This window comes from Myotis daubentonii, chromosome 18 (assembly GCF_963259705.1).
Source record: "Myotis daubentonii chromosome 18, mMyoDau2.1, whole genome shotgun sequence".
Taxonomy (NCBI): Eukaryota; Metazoa; Chordata; class Mammalia; order Chiroptera; family Vespertilionidae; genus Myotis; species Myotis daubentonii.
Window position 1 is genome coordinate 43,788,906 of NC_081857.1, and position 12,324 is coordinate 43,801,229.

The window sequence follows — 12,324 nt, forward strand, 5'->3', positions numbered from 1 at the left end:
TAATAATGCGGATTAACCGTTAACCAGTTAAAAATGTGGATTTTGTAATTAAAGAAAACATGATAATTTCAAGAGCAACATCAATCGTGTTTTATTCAAAGTACAGTCATGTCCATCGCTAGCTACACATTTCCCCATCTTTCAGGTAATTTGTGGAGACCGTCCCAATAGAACTTTTCTTGCTTTGGGGCAGACCATTCACAGACCCGATTGTCCGCTTCTTCCTACGTGTTGGAGAGCCGCTCAGAAAGCGCGTGCGCCGTCGATCGGAACGAGTGGCCATCTGCAGGAGCGAGGGCTGGTGAACCCGGCGGTGGGGTGAGAGAGAGATGCAAGGAGGCCTTTGTGGTCATCGGGAGAAGGGGATACGTGCGATTGGACATTGTGGGAGCGAAACTCGGCAGATTCCCTGATGGGGTTGGGAGACGGAGCGGAGGGAGTGTGCAGGATGCTCCCGGCTCCCGGTCCCGGCTCCCGGCTCCGGGGAACAGGGTGGGCCTGCAGCCGAGGAGGCAGAGATGGTCCTGGGCAGACAGGCGAGAGCGCAGAGCGGGGCGCAGGTGCAGGGGCGGGTCCTCGGAGCATCGGGGACACGTGGGGACCAGGAGGCTGCGTGGCCGGGCGGCGAGGACAGTGTGTGAATTAACTGTCCGTCAGCGGAGGCTGCAGAAGATGCAGAAGATGTCCCGTTTCAGAATCCCAATGGCAACGCGGGCGTCACAAAGGCATCTGATGCAAGCACGTCGCCTGCTCTCTTCACCAGGCGGCCGCGGGAGTCTCCCTGCTCTCAAGGCACATCCACCTCGGAGGAAAGTCGCCTCGAGGCTTCATTTCTCCCCAAAAGGCCACTGCGGTTGACCCCGACGGGACTTCTGAGCCGGAGTCAGACGCGCGGCCGAGGCGTCAGAAGGCCACAGCAAGGAGCCCTCCCTCTTCTCCAGTGGGATTTAAATAACTTTCTCCTCTCCTCACTTTTTCCTCTTTTCTTCCAGGATCTAAAGATGTATTTCTCTGTATTGGGAGATTTGATCCTTTCTCCCCCGCCCCCCACCCCCCGCCGTCCCCCCAACACACACTATTCATGGCTTCGTCGACGCTTTGTTGCTAACGATAAGGGACGGACCAGATTAAATGCTAATCCAAAGGGTGAACGCTGGTGGCTGCTCTCGTGGACTCTTCCCAGTTCGGGGTTTCCGTCGCAGTGAACGGGAATGAGAACGGCTGTGCGCCCGGCGCTCCTGCTTTTCTAGAGTAACTCCCCGGATTTCTCCTCCCGCCGCCGAGCCGGCCCGGCGCCCCTAGCCGCGCGCACCCGCGGGCCCACCCTCCGCCGGCGGCCGCGGGCTCTGGCCTCTGCGGCGAACGCGTGCCCTTCAGTCCATGGCACCTCCCAGCAACTCGCCCGCGTTTGCGGCGCCGTCGCCTCCCCCGAGTCCGGTGCGCGACCTCCCCGCCGGGGCGCTCCCGGGGCGCGGGGCGCGGATGTCCGCGGGGACCTGTTCGCCAGGCTCGTCGGCCTCACCGGGGCCGCGGGCGCAGACAGTCGGGTGGCCCGGCAGCCGCGTTTGGACCAACCTCGGGGAACCCCGCCAGCGTAGCGCCCGGTGCTTGCTCCCCGGCCAACTCAGCCTGCAGTCTCCGTTCGGAGACGGGGCGGGGGCGGAGGTGCCGGTCCGCCGGGGCCGCCATCACCAAGGCCGCAGACTTATTTCTCTCACTTCTGGAGGCTGGAAAGCCCAGCTCAGCCTTGTCAACAGGCGTGTAGGGCGATGGTTGCCCGCCCGGTTCCTTCTCATGGTTTCTTTCCTGTGTGTGTCTGAGCCCTAATCTCTTTTTATAAGGACACCAGGCATCTTGGGTCAGGGCCCAACCATAGGCCCTCATTTCACGGACTTTTGTACAAGCGGTGTCTCCAAACACAGGCCGGGAGTAGATAAGGGATGGGGTTGGGGCGACGGCAGGACTCAGCTCCTCACAGGCAGGTCCCAAGCCTGGCCTGGGGTGGGCCCAGGTCTGGGGCGCAGTTCTGACCGCCTCCTGCTCTCCCCGCACTGCTGGTGCGGGGCTCCGCCGTCTCAGGTCTGACAAGCCAACCATCACACCTCAGCGGGAATTCCAGATTTCAAAATGAGGTTGCTGTTCCCTCCTCTCCTCAACGTTCTGTCCTATTGGAAAGTATATGTTAAAGTTGCTTTAAGTGAGATTTCTGGGGTGCGCAAAAGTGAAGCCTGTGTTTCATCCGCATTCACCCGGGAGCCCTGCCCGGCAGCGGGGGCTCCCCGGTTCCATCTTGGCCTTCCTCCTTCAGGCCTCGGCGTTTCTTCCCCGCTGGGGCCTTCCTGTCAAACAAAAGGTAAATATCCTGCTTCTATTCGCCACTGCAGCGCCGAGTTCCTCTCCTGGGTAGCCATCGCGGTTGTAACTTTACCGTTAGGGTCAGCTGGCTTTCCCAGTTAGACTAAGACTTTCGAGGGCTTGGAAACACCTTGGTCCCCAAGGATAATTTCACTGTTGTTCCAGTTATAGCTCCGAGATTATTCAAGCACATGTACTCTCCACATCGCCTCAACTGCCTGAGGACCACGTGGCCTAATGGATAAGGCGTCTGACTTCGGATCAGAAGATTGAGGGTTCGAATCCCTTCGTGGTTGGCTTATTTAACGCAATCGTGGTGGTTGTCCCAATACAGTCGTACTGTGCTTTTGTTTAAGTCAGTAATCAGAAATCTCATTTTCACCCTAACAATTGACCCTGCACGCCCCATCCTTTCTTTTCTTTTAAGCTGGATTTTGTCATTTATTTTAATTTAATTTATTTATTTACCCCATCCTTTCTTTCCCCCCCTCCACGCATCTGTTTCTCTGTAATAACACCACTGTCCATCCTCCCGGGCAGCGCTACTCAAACTCTTGTCCAAGCACTCGCCGCAGGGCTGGTGATCTTCCCTGGAAAAGGGATAAGGGACATAACCAGATTTGCATTCCCAGATGAACACAACAGTTAGTGCTGACATAGTCCCACCTACATCATCAGCCCTAAATCGCATCTCTGGGTACATCGCTCCTTGCTGCCCCTCCAAATAGCAATGTTCCAGCAAGACAACGTTCCTGCAATTTCTCTCATATTCTATGAGGTCTAGAACAGGAACCCCTTCTCTCTTTGGGCTCACTCCCATCCATCCTTCAGATCTGTGCTCCAATATAATTCATTCCACAACCCGATCTTTGAAAATGGGCCTGAGGCTTGGGAAGAAGAGCCTGTTAGAGGAGCAATCAGGAGGTTAACCTGGGTGCTCCTTTAAAAACATGTTGGGTTATTGGAGGAGGTTCAAGTTTGGAAAGAAAAGATGGAACATGCATTTTGGGATGCATTGCTTTGGAGATACCCATAAAGATACACAAAGACATAATCAGGACAACTGTATATTCTGGAACCACCCAGAGGAGAAATCTGGCCAGGAGATGGTTTCCAATCCCTCAGCACATCGACAGTGGTTTATCAGTCAGCCCTAGTCTTCTCCTGTTCATGGAATGGAACTCTTGATGAAGCACAGAAACCCCACTTGCACCCTAATAAAAAACAGTCTATCTGTTGCTTTAAAATATTGTGAGCTTTATGAAAAGACAGAAGATAGGTTTCCCCGTGGAACATTTGGATGGATCCTCATTCTTTCCTTTCTTTTAATGATTTTGAGAGGGGAGAGAGAGAGAGAGAGAGAGAGAGAGAGAGAGAGAGAGAGAGAGAGAGAGAGAATTTGTTGTTTCACTTATTCATGCTTCTTGTATGTGCTCTGATCGGAAATAGAACCCACAACCGTGGCCTAGTAGGACAACACTCCAACCAGCTGAGCTCCCTGTCAGGGCTGATTCTCATTCTTGAGTTTTAGAATTATGAGCCCTTACTGTATTCCAGGCGCTGGGTTAGGTTGGAGGACATCGGGCATCTAGCTGTAAGGAACGTCTTTGTCAGATTATTTAAAGTTATTGCGCCATGTCGCTGATTTCTTTTCTATAAAACAAAGTTTACCACATGCTAGAATTGAAGTTGGTTGACTTGTTTGGTTTCATTGATGGGACTTGAGATTCTTTGTTTTACCCTTTTATCACTAAATCCTGAAATAGCGTAGAATGATATATGATACATTGAAGGACACAAGACAGGGCACCTCAATGGTAGTCGTGGCCGAGTGGTTAAGGCGATGGACTAGAAATCCATTGGGGTCTCCCCGCGCAGGTTCGAATCCTGCCGACTACGGTAGCTGAGTTGTATACTTTTCTTAAATGTTCAGGTTAGACTAGGGTTCAAATTCTGGTGGCCAGGAAAAAGCAAGTTGAAAGAATTGTCATCCTGGCATTTAGAACAAAACAACTCAACTACTTCTTTTTTCTGAAGGTTTATATACTGCATATGCAGCAGGTGGGCCAGTGGGGCAATGGATAACGCGTCTGACTACGGATCAGAAGAATCTAGGTTCGACTCCTGGCTGGCTCGGTTTTTCTTTTTTTGTTGTCATGCCCTTTGAAGTTCCTTTCGTTGCCAGGGTTTCTGCACTGTGTATATTTTAAATTCAATATAATTAAACATTTTTATTCTATAACTTTTACACAGAATGTTCATAATATGGGCTCCAGCTGATAGATCACAACTTTTCTTTTACTGCTATATATATATAAATTTTCTTTAAATCACATTGCTAAGTTGTTTTCAAAACTGACCAATCTTCAAAATAGTCTCTCTCAACTTCATTTTTTTAAGAACAGTGATAGGTTCACAGTAAAATTGAGAGGGAGATACACATGCACAGCCTCCTCCATCATCAACATCCCTCACCACTGGTACATTTATTACAATCGATGAGCCTGCATACATTGACACATCAGAATCACCCAAAGTCCATAGTTTTCATTAACGTTCACCCTTGATGTACTTTCCATGGGTTTGGACAAATGTATAATGACATGTTTCCATCTTTATAATATCATGGGAAGTGTGTTCGCTGCACAAAACCATCTTCTGTGCCCTGCCTACTGATATTCCCTCCCACACACCTCTGCATTTTCCTGTACCCACAGTTTTGCCTGCAATATATATCCTTTCAGATTGGCTTTTGTCACTTATTAACATGCATTTAAATTTTCTCCATGTCTTTTCATGGATTGGTAGCGCCTTTCTTTTTAATTATGAATAGTATTCCATTGTCTGGATGTAGCAGTTTATTCATTCATCACCTACCGAAGGGCATTTGCTTGCATTTAACTTTCGGTTATGATGAATAAAGCTGCTGTAAACATCGGTGTGCAGGTTATTGTGTGATCATAGATTTCAAGTCCTTTGAGTAAATAACCAGGAGTGCAATTGCTGGATCTGAATGTAAGAGTATGTTTCGTTTTGTAGGAAACCACCAAACGGTCTTGCCAGTGGCCGCACCATTTTGCATTCCCACCAGTAATGAGTGAGAGTCCTGCTGCTTCACGTCCTTGCAGCTCTCGATGTTGTTAGTGCTCTGGGCTTTTAACATTTTAGTAGCTACGTAGGGGTGTCCCATTGCTGGTTTAACTCGCCTTTCTGTCATGACATGATGTGGAACACCTTTTCATGTGCTTTAAAAAATGGGCCACAGACTTAGACATCTCACTAAAGAAGATATGCACATAGTCGACAGCAAACTTTGTTTGGGTTTATATCTAGCCTTTTATGCACACATAATTTATTTATTTTAAAAAATATATTTTTTTATTGATTTCAGAGAGGAAGAGAGGAGAGATTTGGGTTTATATCTAGCCTTTTATGCACATATAATTTATTTATTTTTTTAAAATATATTTTTATTGATTTCAGAGAGGAAGGGAGAAGGAGAGAGAGAAAAAAACATCAAGAGAGAGAATCATTGATCTGCTGCCTCCTCAGTTCCTACAGGGAACTGAGCCCACAACCCAGGTATGTGCCCTGGATCGGAATCCAACCCGCGATCCTTCAGTCCGCAGGCTGACGCTCTGTCCACTGAGCCAAACCATCTAGGGCTATGCACACACAATTTAAAGAATCAGACATTTCATAAGATTTGTAACAAAAGACAAAAGCTATCTCTTTTCGCTGTTCTAACGGTCCCATGACAAACGTAAATGGCACCCTCAGATCTACTTGGGATGGAAAAGAAAACTGAATGTTAGCAGAGGATGGTTTCGATCCATCGACCTCTGGGTTATGGGCCCAGCACGCTTCCGCTGCGCCACTCTGCTGCGGCGAAACGTTGTCTGAAAGTTACTATTCAGCTGATTTTTGGTTTGACTTTTCTTTTTTTCTTTTTCTTTTTCCAACTTTCAGATTGAAATGTGTTTCCTCTTTCTCCAGATGAACACTCTGTCTTTGGTAACACGATGGCCACTGGCCTGGACTAACTGAACATTACTCTGTAGACGCCTATTTACTCTCTTTCTTAAGGCGTTTAAGGAGGGCATCAAAGGGTGGGAGAAGGAGGAAGGGCGTGTTTTTCCTCCAGGACACGATTTAACTTTACGGACCAGAATCTTCAAACCCCCTCTGCGCTACACTCCCTCCCACGCCTCGGCAATAAATTAAAAGGAGAAAAACTCTGGTTGACCCCGACGTGATTTGAACACGCAACCTTCTGATCTGGAGTCAGACGCGCTACCGTTGCGCCACGAGGTCCCGCGGGCTGGGCCCCTTTAAATCTGCCCAGCTGATCTATGGATTAATTTTCGACGCTTCCTGCAAACCACGCACCTGGATGTGAGTCATGCCAGGCTCCCTCCTCCGACCAACCCCGGGTTCTCTCGGCCTCCGAATTGCTTGTATTTGCACTTCACCCGATTCTATTTCATTCCTTTTCTTATCTAGCTTTCTGCATAGATGTAAAAAAAAAACAGAAGTTTGGGGGACTTCTGTTGTTTTTGTTGGTCGCTACGGAGTGGAGTGGGGGAGGTGAGAGGTCAGGGAGGGTGGTGTTGGGCTTTCAGAAAATGCACGCGACCAGGGGAGGACTGAGTCTGCAGGTCTGGTGTTGTCAGAGAATCCAGGGGGACCGGCTGCTGCCTGAAACCTGAAACGTGCACTTTCCTCGCCTGCCCCACAGGCTCACTGTGAACTCACATGGGCCACGTGCTTAGAAGGTTGCCTACCGCACACGGTGAGGTCTCAATAGATGCTGGTGCAGTTACTGTCGGTGCAAAGGTCGCTGAAATTCTTACATGCATTTGCCCACATCGCCAGAGATTGTGGGTAAAAGTTACATTTGTCAAGAGTTAATTTCTTGCATAGATTTAGAGTTTGATCTCATAAAACAATAATATTGGCTTATTTCGATGTTAGAATTATTTTTTAAAAATAAGGAAAACAAAAAAAAAATAGTAAACAGGATATGGCCTCTCCTTAATTTCAGATGCATAAAAGAAAGCGCAAAACTATTATTTCTGAGAGCATGTGAGATCTTGCTCCCCCAGCAGATGTTGTCAATTTGGCTCAAATAAACCCATAACATTTGTTTTTAATGGCTGTCACCCGTAGTTGCAGCTAAAACCAGAGAGGGCTTTTGCAAAATAGGGCCGCAGGTGACCTGGCCATTAGCATCAGCTCCAGTTGGCAGCTGGGATTAAACACTCCGGGAAAGACTTGAACTCGGGGGCCGCCCACCGCTCGATTTGCATCGCGGCCCCGCTCGGGGTGGCCATGGGCCGGGTGCCCCGTGGTTGCCCACAGCCTGGCAGCTCTGCCTCCAGGACCACCGCGACTCCACGTTCAAGAACCGGCCCTTCCTGGGGGGCTGCGCCTGTACCCCGGAACGGGTGGCCGCGGCCGGCTCCATCCACGGCCCCACCGGGAACCAGCCCGACCGGCCCAGGGCGGCTTCTGCTTCCAGGAGCTGGAAGGCGGGCGCCAGACGCCGGCCCCGGGGTGGGGATGGGGGGTGGCGGGCGGGGACACAGAAGCATCCACCTGGCTGTGCCTTCCTTCCTGTCAAGGAGCAGCTTGAAGACTCGCCCTCGGTCAACTTTTGAAACTGGACAAGGAAAGAGCCAAGAACAAAGTGGCGAAGGAGGCCAACCGTCAGCAGAAAGTTAATATTCATTATAATCCACAAATGAGTGAGATCATGTGATGCTTATCCCTCTCGGACCAGCTTATTTCACTCAGCATGAAGCTCCCCGGCTCCCTCCCTGCTGTGCAAATGGTAAGAGCCCCTTCTTTTTCACGGCAGTGTAGTCTTCCACGGTGCAGATGGAGCACAGGTTTCTAACCCACTCATTGCTGACGGCACCTGGGCTGTTTCCAAATCTTAGCTATTGTACGCTGTGCTGCTATGGACATAGGGGTGCATATGTCCTTTCTGATCGGTGTTTCTGGTTTCCTGGGATATAGTCCTAGAAGTGGGATCACGGGATCTCAAGTTTTTTTATTCATTTGTTTTCATTGCTGTTTAATGATCATTCACGTCACAGCTGATTTGTCTGGTTGTTTACAACCATCGGCTGCAAGTCCGGGTAACATTTCAGCGATGAGCCTGCTGCTCCGTCTCAGCAACAGGTTCCCGGGTGCGCAGCCTGCGGGGCCCTTTGTCTCCGGAGCTGGAGACCCCGGTGCAGGCGGTGCCCCCAACCCCAACCCCGGCTGCCCCTGAGCCCCAGCCTAGCGCTTCTCCCGACCCCGGGGAGCTGGTTGTGACCTCTGACCCGGTTCTTTTTTTTTTTAATTAAATCTTTATTGTTCAGATTATTACAGTTGTTCCTCTTTTTCCTCCCATAGTTCCCCTCCACCCGGTTCCCACCCTACCCTCCGCCCTCACTCCCCACCCACCGTCCTCATCCATAGGTGCACGATTTTTGTCCAGTCTCTTCCCGAATCCCCCCCACACCTTCCCCCCCCCAAGAATAGTCAGTCCACTCCCTTTCTATGCCCCTGATTCTATTATATTCACCAGTTTATTCTGTTCATCAGATTATTCACTTGATTTTTGGATTCACTTGTTGATAGATGTGTATTTGTTGTTCATAATTTGTATCTGTACCTTTTTCTCCTTCTTCCTCTTCTTAAAGGATACCTTTCAGCATTTCATATAATACTGGTTTGGTGGTGATGAACTCCTTTAGCTTTTTCTTATCTGTGAAGCTCTTTATCTGACCTTCAATTCTGAATGATAGCTTTGCTGGATAAAGTAATCTTGGTTGTAGGTTCTTGGTATTCATCACTTTGAATATTCCTTGCCACTCCCTTCTGGCCTGCAAAGTTTCTGTTGAGAAATCAGCTGACAGTCGTATGGGTACTCCCTTGTAGGTAACTGACTGTCTTTCTCTTGCTGCTTTTAAGATTCTCTCTTTGTCTTTTGCTCTTGGCATTTTAATTATGATGTGTCTTGGTGTGGTCCTCTTTGGATTCCTTTTGTTTGGGGTTCCCTGCACTTCCTGGACTTGTAAGTCTATTTCTTTCACCAGGTAGGGGAAGTTTTCTGTCATTATTTCTTCAAATAGGTTTTCAATATCGTGCTCTCTCTCATCTTCTGGCCCCCCTATAATTCGGATGTTGGTACGCTTGAAGCTGTCCCAGAGGCTCCTTACACTATCTTCGTACTTTCAGATTCTTTTTTCATTTTGCTTTTCTGGTTGGGTGTTTTTTGCGTCTTCATATTTCAAATCTTTGACTTGGTTCTTGCGATCCTCTAGTCTGCTGTTGGAACTCTGCATAATATCCTTTATTTCAGTCAGTGTATTCTTAATTTCTAGTTCGTCTTTTTTCATAACCTCGAGGGTCTCACTACATTTATTGGCAGTCTCACCAGACTTTTTGAGGGTCTTACTAAATTTATCAGTGGTTTCTAGAAAATTCTTGAAAAACCTTAAAAGTGTGGTTTTGAACTCTATATCCAGTAGTTTGCTTTCCTCCATTTCTGTCATTTGTGTCCTGTTTCTTTGTCTCCACATTTTTTATGCTTCCCTGTGTTGATAGAGTGGCTTTGTGTGCTAGGTGTCCTATAGGGCCCAGTGGCTCAGCCTCCCCAATTACCTGAGGTGGACACTCTTGGTGCACCCCCTTGTGGGCTTTCTGCACAGTCTTGTTGTAGTTAAGTCTTGATTGTTGTAGGTATCACTGGGAGGAATTGAATTCCAGGCCAATTGGCTGTGAGAATCAGCTGTGTCTGCAGTGGGAGAAGTTCTGTGCTGGAGACACCCCTCTGGGGCATGACTTGCTTCAGTGGGGCTTTGGTGCTCACTGAGTCTGACCCCTGAGTGTGTCCTTTATGGATCCAAGGAGCTGCAATCTGGATAGTCCCACTCTGACCACTGGTCACACTGGCTCCTAGATCTCTAGGGAGGTGCTAATCTAGCCTCTTCCTGGGGCTACCCAGCAGGAGCTCAGCTGTGAAGCAATGCGAGTTGCTTGGGGCCTTGGGCCAGCTGCAGTTTGGTAGATAATTTTCAGATTGCAAAGGGCCAGGCCTTTCCTATGCAAAAGCCAGCACACAGCTTGGGCGGGGTGGGGGTCCCAGGGGATCAACAGGGCGGAGCAAGCAGCTATGGCTGCCCTCAGAGGCTCCACTTCTCAGTGTCCCAGCAATCGCTGCAAGCACCTCCGAGAGAAAGCTGTCCTCGAGTTCCGACCAATGCCAGACAGTGCAGTTTCTCCCGTATGAGTCTGGGTCCCCAGAGACTCACCCGGAACTGGAGCTCAGAGCTTGAGACTCCCTCCCGATTGAAAAAGACAACCGTGTCCTCAGCTGCCAGCCCCCTCCGCGTGTGCCTCTGTACTTTACTTCCACACCGCAGCTCCTCTGAGTCCCAGTATGCTTTTCTCTTTCCTTCTAGTTGTAGAATTTCCACTCAGCCAGCCTTCCTGTGGTTCTGGATGATGTCTGTTCCGTCTTTTAGTTGTATTCTTGAAGTGGTTGTGCTAAGCAGCAATCTCCAGTGTTTACCTATGCTGCCATCTTGGTTTTTCCTTCCTACCTGGTTCTGAGAGAAGACTGTGTGTCCGTGTTCCCGCTCCTAAGAGAAGAAGGAAAAAAGCCGGAACCCTTAATGCAAACCACTCACCAGAAACAAGGGGTGGAGGCCGAGTTCCAGGAGCACTTCTCCAGGGAGCGGAAGTTCAAAGATCCTAACGTTTGTCAGCCTGGCTTCCTTACGGACCCCGACTCCTTTTAGGATTCCTGGGATGAGTGACCCCATTTTAGTTCACAAAAGTGTCAACATCGGGAACAACTCACAGGAGAGCGCTGCCCATTGTAGGGACCTGGGCTGTTCTCTGGGAGGGGCCCAGGGGGACATATTTGCTGCGCAGCCCATTGGATTCTCTCTCTGTTGCTCTTGCTTGCTCTCCTGCTTCTTCCTTGCTAGTGACCCTGCCAGGCTGCCATGTGGTCCTAGGAGCTGAATGGAGCACGGCCATGCAGACCCCACACGCCATGGACTACAGCTGGGAGCACAAGCTCCCCCAGCCAGATGCTGGACTGGACAGGACTGTGCAAATATGGAGCAGACACTCTGGGAACGGCTGCAATCCTGGTTCTGCTGAAGACAAAATGGGGCTTTTCCATGGCAGGACGGAGGGAGATGGGCCCTTGGAAACTCAGGGGTTTGATTCCACAGAAATAAAGCTTCCCCAACACCTCATCCTCCTGTGGGGCCTCAGGACATTTTTGTTCCCGTGGCACCCCAAGAACCCACTCACACCAGGAACAGGTGGAGACTTGTAGAGCACCCCACCTAGAACACACCCCGGCAAAGTAAAGGTTATTATCGTTCTTTTTCTAACAAGTGCTTTCAAAGAGGGACTTTGCACTTTTTCTCCTCTTGAGCAAACTTTCTTTCCCCACCCTTTCCTCAAAATCAGAGACTCAACTGTAATGAAGACCTAAGGAGGGCCTTTGTGCTGTGGTTTTCAGCTGAAAGTGCCAACTGTAAGTGGGGGGAGTTGGTAAAAGCCAGAGCCCCAGGTCTCCTTAGGAGAGAGGCTGATAAGCTGGGTGAGCCTGCAGGTGAGGACACAGTGAGACCTGGTTGGCAGGGCAAGGTAAGGCCTGAACTCAGAAATCTGGGGGCGGGGGTGGGGGGCTGGAGTGGGGGGAGGGAACCGGAATGAGTGAGTTTGACAACTGCATGTTCCTTAGAATTTACTGTGGTCATTAAGGCCTCTGACAGGCTCGCCTGCTTCTCTCTGGGATGTGTCCTAAGAGATTCTAAAAGACAGGTTGATACTGAACCCAGGTTCAACTGCCTGCCACTTGAAAGACCAAATCGAGATCATGGGACTGGTGGGAGGAATGTCGGTTTGTTCTAGAGCCTGCAGCTTCAGAAGATGGTAGACACATGCTGT

The 12,324-nt window shown here is 49.5% G+C and overlaps 1 protein-coding gene and 4 non-coding genes across 7 annotated transcripts in view; 3 read left to right on the forward strand and 2 right to left on the reverse strand.

Annotated features, from left to right (window-relative positions):
• The first annotated feature begins 2,578 nt into the window (after nt 1–2,578).
• On the forward strand, nt 2,579–2,651 carry TRNAR-UCG (transfer RNA arginine (anticodon UCG)). Its single transcript has one exon. It is a non-coding gene; the product is annotated as a tRNA-Arg (tRNA).
• A 1,521-nt stretch (nt 2,652–4,172) lies between these two features.
• Nucleotides 4,173–4,254, forward strand: TRNAS-AGA (transfer RNA serine (anticodon AGA)). The gene has a single exon. It is a non-coding gene; the product is annotated as a tRNA-Ser (tRNA).
• Nucleotides 4,255–6,167: 1,913 nt separating this feature from the next.
• On the reverse strand, nt 6,168–6,239 carry TRNAM-CAU (transfer RNA methionine (anticodon CAU)). Its single transcript has one exon. It is a non-coding gene; the product is annotated as a tRNA-Met (tRNA).
• Nucleotides 6,240–6,597: 358 nt separating this feature from the next.
• TRNAW-CCA (transfer RNA tryptophan (anticodon CCA)) lies at nt 6,598–6,669 on the reverse strand. The gene has a single exon. It is a non-coding gene; the product is annotated as a tRNA-Trp (tRNA).
• Nucleotides 6,670–11,791: 5,122 nt separating this feature from the next.
• LOC132220815 (butyrophilin subfamily 3 member A3-like) overlaps nt 11,792–12,324 on the forward strand; it is a 50,025-nt gene continuing 49,492 nt past the window's right edge. For 2 of the 3 annotated variants that reach the window (XM_059674443.1, XM_059674444.1), the window contains exon 1: nt 11,792–11,908. The gene's annotated coding sequence lies outside the window, so the exon portion shown is untranslated. Of the gene's footprint in view, nt 12,022–12,324 lie in introns of all 3 variants that reach the window. The other variant, XM_059674447.1, reaches the window with a different exon arrangement.